At 58.2% G+C, this 14,535-nt stretch overlaps 1 long non-coding RNA gene across 2 annotated transcripts in view; it reads right to left on the reverse strand.

The window, feature by feature from the left end:
- Positions 1–4,219: 4,219 nt before the first annotated feature.
- Positions 4,220–14,535, reverse strand: part of LOC137452370 (uncharacterized) — a 40,732-nt gene continuing 30,416 nt past the window's right edge. For both annotated transcript variants that reach the window (XR_010990051.1, XR_010990053.1), the window contains exon 3: positions 4,220–4,332. This is a non-coding gene — a long non-coding RNA (uncharacterized lncRNA). The remainder of the gene's footprint in view (positions 4,333–14,535) is intronic.

A 14,535-nucleotide genomic window follows, 5' to 3' on the forward strand; every position in this document is an offset into this window, starting at 1 on the left:
ACCGGGACCGGGGGCAGGGACGCCGCCGACGGGCCCTCCAGCTTGGGCTGGGGTCCTGGCTGCTGAAGTTTTCACTGGATGGGGGCTGGAAGGAGAGAGGCTGCTGCCGAAGCCTGGGAGCACTCTGGGGCTCCTCTTGCTGCACTGCCGTTCACAGGGCCTGAAGGATGCTCCGGGGCTGCAGAGAGAGGACAGAAGGGCAGCAGGCAGCTCTGGGGCACAAGCAGCAAACGCAGCTCCCCTCCTGAGGCACACCCAGGCACTGGCACCTCCCTGCTCTCCTGCCCTCCCCACAGCTGGGGCTGCAGCCACCCCCCCAGCACCAACCATGCCCCTGCCAGGGCTTTGCCTCGCAGCTGGCACAGGGCTGGCACAGCAGCAGGCTGCAGCCTGCCACGGGGCAGGGCTCACTCCTGGCTGAGTGGTTCCCAGGGCAGCCTCACCTGGGCTGCAGAGGACAGGGCAGCTCTGTTCCTGCTCTGGAGTCCCACTGCCCACTCTCCGGGGGGCAAAGGGCTCTGGGAAAGGCAAAGAGGCCATTGGCACCCAGCCAGGCTCAGGGCAGAGGCCACAGGCAAGGTGCAGCTGCAGCCATGGGGCAGGGCCCACACTGGGGAGCACAGGCAGCTGCTGGCAGCTCTCTCACCTCTCAGCTGCCTCCTGCTTCAGGGCAGAGGCTCTGCAGCCCACAGGGAGCCTGGGCACAGAGGGTGTCCGTGTGGCACAGGCCAGCTTGCAGGGGCTGCAGGCAGGGCAGAGATGGTTAGTGCCAGGGGGGATCCTGACTGCCCCTGGCACGGGGCTGGGAGGCACCTGGGTGCTGCGTGGCTCCCTCCCTGGGGGCCAGGGGTCGCACTCGCACCGTGACAGCCACGGCGCCCTCCTGGGGGGAGGGACCAGCACCATGGCGGCGACGACGACTCCGGCTCCCCCGGCCCCGGCCCTGCTCCCCCGGCCCCGCAACGCTCCCCCGGCCCCGGCCCCGCTCCACCGGCCCCGCAACGCTCCCCCGGCCCCGGCCCCGCAACGGTCCCCGGGACCCGAACCCAGCACTGCCCAGGGCGCTTCCACCGCCGCCTCCCGCAGCCCCCACAGGCTGCCCCTGACCTTGCAGGCTGTCCCCGATCCCCGCAATCCTGCCTCAGCCCGGCAGCCCCGCAGCCCCGCGGCAGCCCCGCAGCACCGCGGCAGCCCCGCGAACCCCGCAATCCTGCCTCAGCCCCGCAGCCCCGCGGCAGCCCCGCAGCCCCGCGGCAGCCCCGCAGCACCGCAGCCCGCCTCAGCCCCGCGGATCCCGCAATCCTGCCTCAGCCCCGCAGTCCCCGCAGTCCCCCCCTGCCCTTCCAGGCTGCCCCCGGGCCCCGCAGCTGTCCCCATCCCTCTCCCTTAGCCCTTTGGGCACCGGAGCTCCTCTTACCGCTGCTTCCACCGATGAGGGCTCAAACAGTCCCGCCGACCACGCCCCCTGCGCTCATTGGTCAATCGTCGAGCAGAGCCTCCCATTGGCTCTTTGGCAACGCGAGCCCCGCCCGCTCCCGCCCACGAGCCCCGCCCGCTGCCGGCCGCTCCGCCCGCGAGCCGCGGCCGCTCCGCGCAGTGCACCATGGGAGCTGTAGGCCGCCGGGGCCTGGCCGCCATCTTTGCCCTGAGGAGCCAGCCCCGGGCACCCCTCAGGGCCTGCAAGGGCTCCCCCGCCCCGGCCCCGGCCCCGGCCCCAGCGCTGCCCACACATCGCCAAGGGCTCTGCTCTCCGAGCCGGGGCACGGAGCACTCTGGGGCTCCTCTCGCTGCGCTGCCGCTCAGAGGGCCTGAAGGATGCTGCGGGGCTGCCGAGAGAGCAGAGAAGGGCAGGAGGCAGCGCTGGGCACAAGCAGCAAACGCAGCTCCGCTCCTGCCGGCTGCCGCAGTCCCTGTCCCGAGCAGAGGCTTTGCTTCAGAGGGCAGCTGGCAATCAGCTGCTTAACCCAGCCCCACGCTGGCCCCGAGCTCCTTGCCCAGCTGCTGCTCGTGGGGCAGGAGTTGCAGTAGGGAACCAGAGAGCTGCAGGGCAGTGCTGAGAGGTTCTGCTCTTGAATCCTGCCCTGCAGGTACTGACCTGCTGCCCTGGCTCTGCTGCAGGCACCTGGTCCCCATCCTCACTCCCAGCCTGAGGCATAGATTGCTCTGCCTGCCCTGCTGCCTGCATCAGCTCTGTGCCTGCTGCCCGCCCCCGGGGGGCAAAGGGCTCTGAGGAAGGCAAAGAGGCCATTGGCACCCAGCCAGGCCCGGGGCAGAGGCCTCCCTGCAGCCCCATGTCCCCTGGGTGCCAGCTCTGGGGACCCAGAGGCTCTGGGGAGCAGAGGGCTGGTGGCACTGAGGCTGCTGGATTGCCTTTCGTGCCCAGCCAGCTCTGTGCCCTTGGGGCTGTCCTGGGCCGCTGGCAGCAGTGCCAGGCAGGGCTTCTGCCCACACAGACAGCTGCTCTGGGGCACCGAGGTACCCCACAAGTGGCACTTGGCATCCCCACCCTGCCCCCCAGGGACAGCCCCAGGGACAGTGGCTGTGCCAGCCCCTGGGGTCAGGGCACCTCCAGCCCCACAGACTCCCTGAAGGCCCCCAGGGGGCACAGCCCTCACAGGGTAGGGGACAGTGTGGGGGCTTCGGGCTGCCCCTGAGCTGCCAAGCAGCTCCCCAGGGATTCCTCCTTTGCCCAGCTCCTCCCCAGCCAGGATCCAAGCACAAAAGTGGCACTGGTGGTGTCTGCAGGCAGGCAGAGCTGGGCTCTGCCTCTCCTCAGCCCCCTCTGGATGAGTCAAACCAACTGAGAGGGGACTGGAATTGTTCAGGAGAAGTTTCCAGCTTCTGAGCAGACAAAGATCTGCTGCTGCCAGGCAGGGAATTAGGGCAGGAGGAGCTGGTGAGCCTGGGGCCATGGGACAGCAGCACGCCCAGCGCTGTGTCCAGCCTGCCCCTCCTGCTCCTGCAACGCTTGGGCACCTCTGAGGGTGGCTCTGAGGAGCTGGTGCAGGCAGACAGATGTCTCAGTGCCCAGCTGTGCCTTGTGCTGGCAGGAAAAGGGAGGCACAGGCGTGAGAGAGGACAGGAGTGGCCCCAGGGTAGGGATGCTCAGAGCTCTCTGCCCCAGGACTGGAGTGCCACAGGCAGCTGGGGCAAAGGGGCACAAGGAACCAGGGGGCACAGATGGGGTCAGAGCCAGGGGCACAGGGCAGAGCCGCAGGAGCTGGGAGGCAGGCAGCCTCCAGCAGCCCTTAGCAGCACTTGTGGCAAAGCAGGCAGCAACCCAGAGCCCCTCCAGGAACAGCAAAGGGGGCAGGAGGCAGCCCAGGGGCCCTGCGATGATGGAAGAGGAGGGGGAAGCCCTCCCCAGAGGGAGCCCCAGCCTCAGGGTCCCCCAAAGGGAGGCAAGAAGCAGCCAGAGGAGGTCTGAAGAGCCAAAGAACCAAACCTTTAGTGAACAACACAGACGGTGGTGGGGGTGAGCCGCGGACAGGACGGGACGGGACGGGACGGGACGGGACGGGACGGGGTGGGATGGGACGGGATGGGACGGGATGGGATGGGATGGGACGGGACGGGATGGGACGGGACGGGACGGGATGGGATGGGATGGGACGGGACGGGACGGGATGGGACGGGGTGGGATGGGACGGGATGGGACGGGACGGGATGGGACGGGACGGGACGGGATGGGATGGGATGGGACGGGACGGGATGGGACGGGACGGGATGGGACGGGATGGGACGGGATGGGACGGGACGGGACGGGATGGGACGGGACGGGACGGGACGGGGTGGGATGGGACGGGATGGGACGGGACGGGATGGGACGGGACGGGACGGGATGGGATGGGATGGGACGGGACGGGATGGGACGGGATGGGACGGGACGGGGCGGGACGGGGTGGGACAGGGTGGGATGGGACGGGACGGGACGGGACGGGACGGGGGGGACGGGACGGGGCGGGACGGGACGGGGTGGGACAGGGTGGGATGGGACGGGACGGGACGGGACGGGACAGGGGGGACGGGACGGGGCGGGACGGGACGGGGTGGGACAGGGTGGGATGGGACGGGACGGGACGGGACGGGGTGGGACGGGACGGGACGGGACGGGGTGGGACGGGACGGGACGGGACGGGACGGGGTGGGACGGGACAGGCTCGCGGAGGGGGAGCTGGCGCCGCTAAGGGGTCGAGGGGGAGCCGAGCAGTTCCAGAGCTGAGGGGAGAATGGACACAAAGCAGGGGACGCAGAAGGGCTTGAGGGGCTGCAGGAAGGGAGGGGCAGAGCTCCCCAACTTCTCTTTTCTCCTCTTCTACTCATTTCCCAGACCTGTTGAACGGTGTGAGGAACTCCTCATTAAAAATTAAAGCTAAAAATGCTTCCTTTTATTGAAAGCACAGAAATGAACCTCAGCGTGAGGGCAGAGGTGCTGCTCACAGACAGTTTGAGAGTTATGGAACAGAAAACCCAATCCTCACTGAGAGTACACAGGAGATGATCTGAAAGCCATTAGGAAAAGGGAAATAAAAAAATCATAAAAAGAAAGTTAATTAAAGCTGTCCTGAAACACCCAGGACAGATCATGGAGTCACAGCATGCTGTGGGCTGGGAGGGACCTCCAAAGCTCACCCAGTCCAACCCCTCTGCACTCAGCAGGGACATCCCCAACCAGATCAGGTTGCCCAGAGCCCTGTCCAGCTCTTGAACATCTCCAGGGAAGGAGCCTCAACCACCTCCCTGGGCAACCTGTGCCAGTGTGCCACCACCCTCATGCTGCAGAACTTGTTCCTCACATCCAGTCTCAATCTGCTCTGCTCTACTTTGAAGTCATAGTCCCTGGTCCTGCCCCTGCAAAGCCTCTCTGCAGCATTCCTGTAGCCCTTTCAGGTCCTGGCAGGCTGCTCTTAGGTCTGCCTGGAGCCTTCTCTTCTCCAGGCTGAACACCCCCAGCTCCCTCAGCCTGGCCTCACAGCAGAGCTGCTCCAACCCCCTCAGCATTCTCATGGCCTCCTCTGGAGCCTCTCCATCAGCTCCAGGTCCTTCCTGTGCTGAGGGCTCCAGAGCTGCACACAGCACTGCAGGTGAGGTCTCCCCAGAGCAGAGCAGCTGCTTCCTGTGCAACCACTCTGGCTGACCAGAGAGACCGGCATTTCTTTGGAGGAGGAGTTGATTGCAGGCTGTGGTTTTTTCCTGTTCTTCTCCTGCTCTGATTCTGCATTCAGAGAGTCAAGAATAAGACAAGTTGTCATAAAAAAAGTTACACAAAAGTTAGTTCCTCTTGGGCTGTGTGGGAGGGAGCCAAGGGAGCATCTAATAAGGTGATCCCAACAGGTTTTTAATTAGTGGTGAACAGCACTAATTGACAGTTCCACAGCACAACAGTTCCCAACTTTTATCTGCAAAACAAAGGTGTGCCCTGTGCAGCTGGGCTGGCACCTCGGCTCTGACAATGAGAGCTGCAAAACACTAAAGACAGTCATGGAATTGATTCACTCAGAAAAGACCTCCAAGATGATGGAGTCCAACCACTCATTCAGCACCACCATGGCCCAGAGTGCCATTCCACGGGTCAGGAGGAGAGCCTGAGGCAGCTGAGGGCTCTGGGGCTTGCAGAGGAGGAACCTGAGGGTGAGCTCCTTGCTGGTGCTAAAGCTGTGCAGGGGGAGTGCCCAGAGGCTGGAGCCAGGCTCTGCTAGGGGATGCCCAATGCCAGCACAAGGGGCAGTGGTGGAAGCTGAGGCAGAGGAAGTGCCATGGAAAGAGGAGGAAGAATTTTTCCCTGTGAGGGTGAGAGAAGCCTGGAGCAGGCTGCCCAGGGGGGTTGTGGAGTCTCCCTCTGTGGAGCTATTCAAGACCTGCCTGGCTGTGTTGCTGTGTGAGCTGCTCTGGGTGCTCCTGCTCTGGCAGGGGGGTTGGACTGGATGAGCTTTGGAGCTCCCTTCCAGTCCCTAACCATTCCATGATGTTCCTTGTACTTCTCCAAGGTGCTCAAGAATACCAAAGTGACTCTGCACACCTGAGTGTAGGCAACACAGTGGTGCCTCAGTCCATGACAGGGTGCAGAGAATACTTGAGGACTCTGCCAAATTGAGCTCCAATTACCTGTTCCTATCAGTTGTATATTGCCATACAGTACTGTGGGACAGTGGCATTGAGTGCAGCCTCAGCAGGGCTGCTGATGACACCAAGCTGTGTGGTGCAGCTGACAGCTGCAGGGAAGGATCCATCCAGAGGGACCTGGACAGGCTGCAGAGCTGGGCCCAGGACAACCTCAGGAGGTTCAACAAGACCAAGGGCAAGGTCCTGCAGCTGGCTCAGGGCAATCCCAGGCACTGCTAGAGGCTGGGCAGGGACTGGCTGGAGAGCAGCCCTGAAGAAAAGGCCTTGGGGGTGCTGGGGGAGGAGAAGCTGAAGAGGAGCCAGCAGGGAGCACTTGCAGCCCAGAGAGCCAAGCAGAGCCTGGGCTGCAGCAAGAGAAGTGTGGCCAGCAGGGCCAGGGAGGGGATTCTGCCCCTCTGCTCCACTCTGCTGGGACCACAGCTGCAGCTCTGGGGCCAGTGCTGGAGCCTCTGTGCCAGGAAGGATCTGGAGGTGCTGGAAGGTGTCCAGAGAAGGGCCAGGAGGAGGAGCAGAGGGCTGGAGCTGCTCTGCTGTGAGGACAGACTGAGGGAGTTGGGGTTGTGCAGTCTGAAGAAGAGAAGGCTCTGCTCTGAGGAGACCTAATTGTGGCCTTGCAGGATCTGGAGGGGGCTCCAAACAGGCTGAGGAGGGACTTTTGAGGGTGTCAGGGAGGGATAGGACTTGGGGGGGATGGAGCAAAACTAGAAATGGGGAGATTGAGATTGGCTGTGAGGAAGAAGTTGTTGGCCATGAGGGTGGTGAGAGCCTGGCCCAGGTTGCCCAGGGAGGTGGTGGAAGCCTCCTGCCTGGAGGTGTTTGCAGCCAGGCTGGATGTGGCTGTGAGCAACCTGCTGTAGTGTGAGGTGTCCCTGGCCATGGCAGGGGCTTGGGACTGGCTGAACCTTGAGGTCCCTTCCAGCCCTGACAGTTCTGTGATTCTTTGGGGCTGTTTGGCCTGGAAAAGGCTCCATGGAGACCTTGTTATGGTCTTGCAGTATTTAAAGAGGGCTTAGAGGAACGATGAGGAAAATGTTTTTAGCAGAGCCTGTTGTGACAGGACCAGGGGTGATGGTTTAAACCACAAGAGGGAGATTCAGCCAAGGGGGAGGGAAGATATTTCTCACACTGAGGGTGGCGAGACCCTGGCCCAGGTTGCCCAGGGAGGTGGTAGATGCTCCAGCCCTGCAGCCATCCCAGGTCAGGTTAGATGGGCCTCTGAACAACCTGGCCTGCTTGAAGATGTCTCTGTTCACTGCAGGTGGGCTGGACTAGATGACCTTTCAAGGTCCCTTCCAACCCACACCACTGTGGGATTCTGTGGTCTCTATGTCTTGTTTAACACCCCCTCCCTAACAGAGCTGGAAAGGCTGGGGAATGTATGGGATTAAGGAGGAAGCTTCTTCCTTCAGAGCATCAGACCCCCCAGCCAGGGCTGCAGGGACTGACAGCAGCCAAAGTGCTCAGAAGGCAAAAGCTCTGCAAAAGCCAAGCCCAGCCTGCAAATTGCTCTCATACTGAGCTAACATTGGGAGGTAATTTCTGTTCTCCTGTGGCTCATATCCCAAATGCTCTCATTACCTAATAAGATAACAGTTATTGGCAGTAGGCTGGAAAATGACAGATTTCAGATAAATTCAGGGCTGGGCAGTGCTTGGCAGGATCCTGAGTCCTTTACACCAGGCTGGGAATGGAGGCCACTTGGTTAGAACCTGCAGCTGCCAGGGATGGTGTTTCACACACTGGAGAGCAGAGCTGTCACACTCAGACACCTTCCCACCTGACTTGGCACTAGAGACATACTCTCAGTTGGTTCTAACTGGCATTCCTGCAGGCAGCCTGAGGAGAAATGGAAGCTAGGCTGGCTGCAGAGACAGCAAAACCACCTTGGAGATGGCCTAGAGAATTACAGAATCACAGAGGTCTTTTGGTAGGAAGCATCATAGAACCACAGAGTCAGCCAGGTTGGAAAAGACCTCATGATCATCAAGTCCAACCTTGTACCTAATATCCAACACCTCCTGACAACTAAACCATGGCTCCAAGTGCCACATCCAAGCCTTTTCTGAACACCTCCAGGGATGGTGACTCCACCACCTCCCTGGGCAGCACATTCCAATGGCCAAGAACTCTCTCGGTGAAGAACTTTATCCTCACCTCCAGCCTAAACCGCCCCTGGTGCAGCTTGAGACTGTGTCCTCTTGTTCTGGTGCTGGGTGCCTGGGAGAAGAGACCAACCCCCACCTGGCTGCAACCTCCCTTCAGGTAGTTGTAGAGAGCAATGAGGTCTCCCCTGAGCCTCCTCTTCTGCAGGCTAAGCAACCCCAGCTCCCTCAGCCTCTCCTCACAGGGCTTGTTCTGCCCTTCTGACAAAGTGAAGCTACAAGAAAGAGCTCTTGGCTTCCTGAGCTTTAAAACGATCTGCCTCTCTCAAAGATACCAAACCCCACCTGGGTCCTCTTGTAAAACATCTAAACCCCTCTGATGAGGCATTGCAGTGCTTGCTTTGGCCAATCCAGTGTGGCTCAGCAGTGCTAAATATCCTTGGGGGCTGGCTGAGTGATAGAAACATAGGATGGCTTTGGTTGAAAAGACCTTCAAGGCACCATATCCCTTAGGTTAATTAACCCCTTTTCAGCCTCTGCAGAAGGGTTCACAACCCACATGTGCTTCTTCCTCTGCTGTGAGCTGACCCCTAACATGCTGCAGATGGGACACGTCCTGCAGATTCAGGAGCTGCCTGCAGCTCCCCAGAGGAAGAAGCAGCCCTTCCTTGCTTGGGCTGCAGGGCAGCACTGTAAGGTGGCCCCTCCACAGGATTCAAACTACCAGATTGTAGAGTCAGCCACAGCCTCTCTGAAGAGAGACATCTCACACCAGGAGCAGGGACATGGCAGCCTTTGGGAACTGGATAGAGGGACCTGGGTGTACAGGTTGAGAGTAGGCTGAACATGAGCCAGCAGTGTGCCCAGGGGGTCAAGAAGGCCAATGGTATCCTGGCCTGCAGCAGGAACAGTGTGGCCAGCAGGAGCAGGGAAGTCATTGTGCCCTGTGCTCAGCACTGCTTAGGCCACACCTTGAGTCCTGTGTCCAGTTCTGGGCTCCTCAGTTTAGGAAGGAGGTTGAGAGACTTGAAGGTGTCCAGAGAAGGGCAATAAAGTTGGGGAGGGGTCTGGAGCACAGCCCTGTGAGGAGAGGCTGAGGGAGCTGGGGTTGCTTAGCCTGGAGAGGAGGAGGCTCAGGGGTGACCTCATTGCTCTCTCCAACTCCCTGAAGGGAGGTTGTAGCCAGGTGGAGGTTGGTCTCTTCTCCCAGGCAAGCAGCACCAGAACAAGAGGACACAGTCTCAAGCTGTGCCAGGGGAGGTTTAGGCTGGAGGTGAGGAAGAAGTTCTTCATAGAAAGAGAGATTGGCCCTTGGGATACGCTGCCCAGGGAGGTGGTGGAGTCACCATCCCTGGAGGTGTTTAGGAAGAGCCTGGATGAGGCACTTGGTGCCCTGGTTTGGTTGATCAGATGGTGTTGGGTAATAGGTTGGAATTGATGATCTCAGAGGTCTTTTCCAACCTGGTCTATTCTATTCTATTGTATTGTATTGTATTCTATTCTATTCTATTCTATTCTATTCTATTCTATTCTATTCTATTCTACCCTACCTTATCCTATCCTATCCTATCCTATCCTATCCTATCCTATCCTATCCTATCCTATCCTATCCTATCCTATCCTATCCTATCCTATCCTATGCTATCCTATCCTATCCTATCCTATCCTATCCTACCCTACCCTATCCTACCCTATTATTCAATTGTTCAAGGCCAGCTTGGACTCTGAGAAACCTGGGCTAGTGGAAGGTGTCCCTGCCCCTAGCAGGGGAGTTGAAACTAGATGATCTTTAAGGTCCCTTCCAACCCTAGGCATTCTATGGTTGTATGACCATGTGCCAGCAGCAGCTCTCTCCATGGGTGGGATCAGTGCCCCCCGTTGTTAACTGCCGCTGGCACCAGGCTGGAAGGGTGCACCAGCTGAGAAAGCAAACATGAAGCCTTGGGGAGGAGAGGTCAGAATAAAACCTGTGAAACAAGGAGGACAAACCAGATCAAAGATAAGCAAACCTGAAGCCCACAAGCAGTCACAAGAATGGAGAAATTAATTATGGAGAACTGAATTGGCCTTGGGCATTCCCACAGCAGGGAGTCAAGGTCAGCCTGCTGGCATCAGCTGCAGCCTGGCTGAAGCATTTCAGAAAGGAGATAATGGTAAAAGGAAGGAGCAGATTTCAGCTCCTTCAGTGCTAGTCCCTGGAGAAGGAACCAACTCCTTCCTCTCTCTTAGCAAGGAGCTTCAGAGCCTGAAGTCAAAAATGAGTGGTGGCCAGGAGCCGGCGGGGTCTGTCTGTCCTGCACGTGGGGACTCCCCAGTGGGGAAAGGATGGGGGAAGTGTTTGAGGGCAGCCTGGAGAGGTTGGATCAATGGGTCAGGGCCAGCTGGCTGAGGTTTAAGGTGGCCAGGTGCTGAGTCCTGCTCTTGGGTCACAACAATCTCACAAATGCTCCAAGGTTGGGGAAGAGTGGTAGTGACACCAAGCTGTGTGGTGCAGCAGACAGGCTGGAGGGAAGGGAGGCCATCCAGAGGGACCTGGACAGGCTGGAGAGGTGGGCACAAGCCAACCTCAGGAGGTTCAACAAGACCAAGGGCAGGGTCCTGCAGCTGGGTGGAGGCAATGCCAGGCACAAATCCAGGCTGGGCAGGGACTGGCTGGAGAGCAGCCCTGAGGAGAGAGACTTGGGGGTGCTGGGGGAGGAGAAGCTCACCAGGAGCTCTCAGTGTGCACTTGCAGCCCACAAAGCCAATCAGATCCTGGGCTGCAGCAGGAGAAGTGTGGCCAGCAGGGCAAGGGAGGTGATTCTCCCCCTCTGCTCAGCTCTGGGGAGACCCCACCTGGAGTACTGCCTCCAGTTCTGGAGCCCCTATTGCAAGAGGGATCTGGAGGTGCTGGAAGGTGTCCAGAGAAGGGCCAGGGGGAGGAGCAGAGGGCTGGAGCTGCTCTGCTGTGAGGACAGACTGAAGGAGTTGGGGCTGTTCAGTCTGGAGAAAAGAAGGCTCCCAGGTGACCTCATTGTGGCCTTCCAGGATCTGAAGGGGGCTACAGGAAGGCTGGGGAGGGACTGCTCAGGATCTGAGGGAGTGCTAGGACTAGGGGGAATGGACTGAAGCTGGAGGTGGGGAGATTGAGGCTGGAGGTGAGGAGGAAGTTCTTCCCCATGAGAGTGGTGAAGCCCTGGAATAGGTTGTCCAGGGAGGTGGTTGGGGCCCTGTCCCTGGAGGTGTTTAAGGCCAGGCTGGCTGAGGCTGTGGCCAGGCTGATGTAGTGTGGGGTGTCCCTGTCCATGGCAGGGGGCTTGGAACTAGATGATCCTTGTGGTCCCTTCCAACCCTGACTGATACTGTGATACTATGAAACTACCTGGCAGAGAAAGACTTCGGGGTGTTTACCAATGATGAGCCAGAGTGTGCCCAGGTGGCCAAGAAGGCCACCAGCATCCTGGCCTCTGTGAGGAACAGTGTGCCCAGCAGGCAGAGAGAAGTGATTGTCCCTCAACACTTAGCTCTGCTGTGGCCATGGCTCGAATTCTGAGGTCAGTTGTGGTCCCTTACTCCAAGAAGGACATTGAGGTGCATCCAGAGTGCATCCAGAGAAAGAGAACGAAGCTGGTGAAGGGTCTGGACAACAGGTGGGGCAAGGAGCAGCTGAGAGAACTGGGATTGTTTAGCCTGGGAACAACAAGGCTGAGGAAAGCCTTCGCTGCTCTAAGCAACTCCCTGCAAGGAGGCTGGAGTGAGGGGGGATTGGTCTCTTCTCCAAACACCTGCCTTACCCGGGTGCTTGTACTGTTGTAAGCTGTGAGCAGCCTGTCAGGGGGATTGTATTTCTTACAAGCACTCTAATTTCTTTCTCTTGACCTACAAGAACCCCTGCAGTGATCACAAAACAGTCCACTAATCCTAGCCTGGGCTGCACTTGATCAAAGCAGGTCCATGGAAGAACAACTGTGCAAACTATGTGCAAGTCACTGAAGAACAAGTCCTGTAAGAAGGGAACTGGGGTGGTTTATTTTAGCCTGGAGAAGAGGAGGCTCAGGGGAGATCTCATTGCTCTCTCCAGCTCCCTGAAGGGAGGTTGTAGCCAGGTGGGGGTTGGTCTCTTCTCCCAGGCATCCAGCATCACTGGCCAGGCCTTAACCCAAAACAGTCAGAGCCTGGCACAGGTTGCCCAGGGAGGTGGTGGAAGCCTCCTGCCTGGAGGTGTTTGCAGCCAGGCTGGATGTGGCTGTGAGCAACCTGCTGTAGTGTGAGGTGTCCCTGGCCATGGCAGGGGCTTGGGACTGGCTGAGCCTTGAGGTCCCTTCCAGCCCTGACAGTTCTGTGATTCTTTGGGGCTGTTTGGCCTGGAAAAGGCTCCATGGAGACCTTGTTATGGTCTTGCAGTATTTAAAGAGGGCTTAGAGGAACGATGAGGAAAATGTTTTTAGCAGAGCCTGTTGTGACAGAGCAAGGGTGATGGTTTAAACCACAAGAGGGAGATTCAGCCAAGGGGGAGGGGAGGGGAGAGGCGAGGCGAGGTGAGGTGAGGAATCCCTCTGGTAAGAGTTTGAAAGGAAGCACTTGGAAGGAAATAAAATGTCCATGCTTCCCCCTTCATGGCAAACAGTTCCTTGCTCAGGACCTTTGTCAGAAAAGGAGAGATGTCAGAGTGCCTCAGCTGCTGGCCGTCAGACCCCAGAGTGTGGATGCAACTTACACACTGCTAATTCCAGGAAACTGGCTGAGTCTTCCAGTGGAAGCATCATTCATCTCTCCCTGTCTCTTTCTCTCTCTCTCTCTCCCTCTCTCTCTCCCCCCCAATCTATCTATCTATAAATCTGTCTCTATTTAGCTCTGTATCTATCTGGGGCTTTTTAGTCTGGAGAAGGCTGAGAGGGATCTGATCAATGTCTCTCAAGAGCTGAGGGCTGGGGGTCAGGAAGGAAGGGACAGGGACAGCCTCTGCTCACTGTGCCCTGGGATAGGCCAAGGGGCAATGGATGGAAACTGCAGCACAGGAGGTTCCAGCTCAACATGAGGAGGAACTTCTTGCCTGTGAGGGTCCCAGAGGCCTGGAGCAGGCTGCCCAGAGAGGTTGTGGAGTCTCCTTGTGTGGAGCCTTTCCATCCCTGTCTGGATGTGTTCCTGTGTGACCTGTGCTGGATTCTATGGTGCTGCACTGGCAGGGGGCTGGACTGGAAGACCTCCAGAGGACCCTTCCTACCCCTAGCAGCCTGTGAGCTGTGGTATCTCTCTCTCTGTATCTGTGTATCTCTGTATCTAGCTATCCATCTATCTATCATCTATTACCCATCTATCATCTATCACCCATCTATCTATCATCTATCATCTATCAATCTATCTATCCCTATCTCTGTCTATCTGTTTCTATCTGTCTATCTACATCTATCTATCTATCCATATCTCTCTCTCTCTCACCTTTCCTCACCTCATTCCTAGCTCATTTGCAGCTGACAGCTGTCTGAGGCAGGGTGACCACACAGACTTTGCACCTGGGCTGTGTGATTAATTCTCATCTTCTAATTCTTCCATTTCCTACTCCTGCTTAATACAGTGGGAGACCTCACTCCAAGAGCAGGTCACCAACACTATTAATCTTCCTCACACAATCTGCTGGGGGTGTTACTCATCAGCTCCCATGAGGCCAATCTCCTAGCTGCTCCAGAGTGCACTGGGGGGTTTCCTATTAAAGCCAGCACCTCATAAAACACAATGCAGATGAGATGCACTATGGCTTGTCAGCCACTGCTGGAAGCAGCCCAACCCTACTGATCTCTCCCTGCCAGGCACAGTTCATTCTAGCCAGGATAGGTTTCAAAAGCATTGAATACCTTAATTTACTCATTCTAGCTGCCATCATGCACTCAGCACACAGCACCTCAGAAACTGAACAAGAACTAAAAGCTCATGTTTGTGTTTGTTGTGGTGTTCCTTTCCCTGTTACATTTGCAGCCAGCTGCTGTCAAATGAGGATCTTCCAAAAGCTTTCTAGAATCACACAGCCTAGTGGCTGGAAAACATAGAATCCCAGAACTGTCAGGGCTGGAAGGGACCTCAAGGCTCAGCCAGTCCCAACCCCCCTGCCATGGCCAGGGACACCTCACACTACAGCAGGTTGCTCACAGCCACATCCAGCCTGGCTGCAAACACCTCCAGGCAGGAGGCTTCCACCACCTCCCTGGGCAACCTCTGCCAGGCTCTCACCACCCTCATGGGCAACAACTTCTTCCTCACAGCCAATCTCAATCTACTAATTTCTAGTTTTGCTCCATCCCCCTCAGTCCTGTCCCTCCCTGACACCCTCAAAAGT

This window comes from Melanerpes formicivorus, unplaced genomic scaffold (genome assembly GCF_026170545.1).
Source record: "Melanerpes formicivorus ecotype bairdi unplaced genomic scaffold, bMelFor1.0.p_v2 SCAF_52, whole genome shotgun sequence".
Classification (NCBI taxonomy): domain Eukaryota; kingdom Metazoa; phylum Chordata; class Aves; order Piciformes; family Picidae; genus Melanerpes; species Melanerpes formicivorus.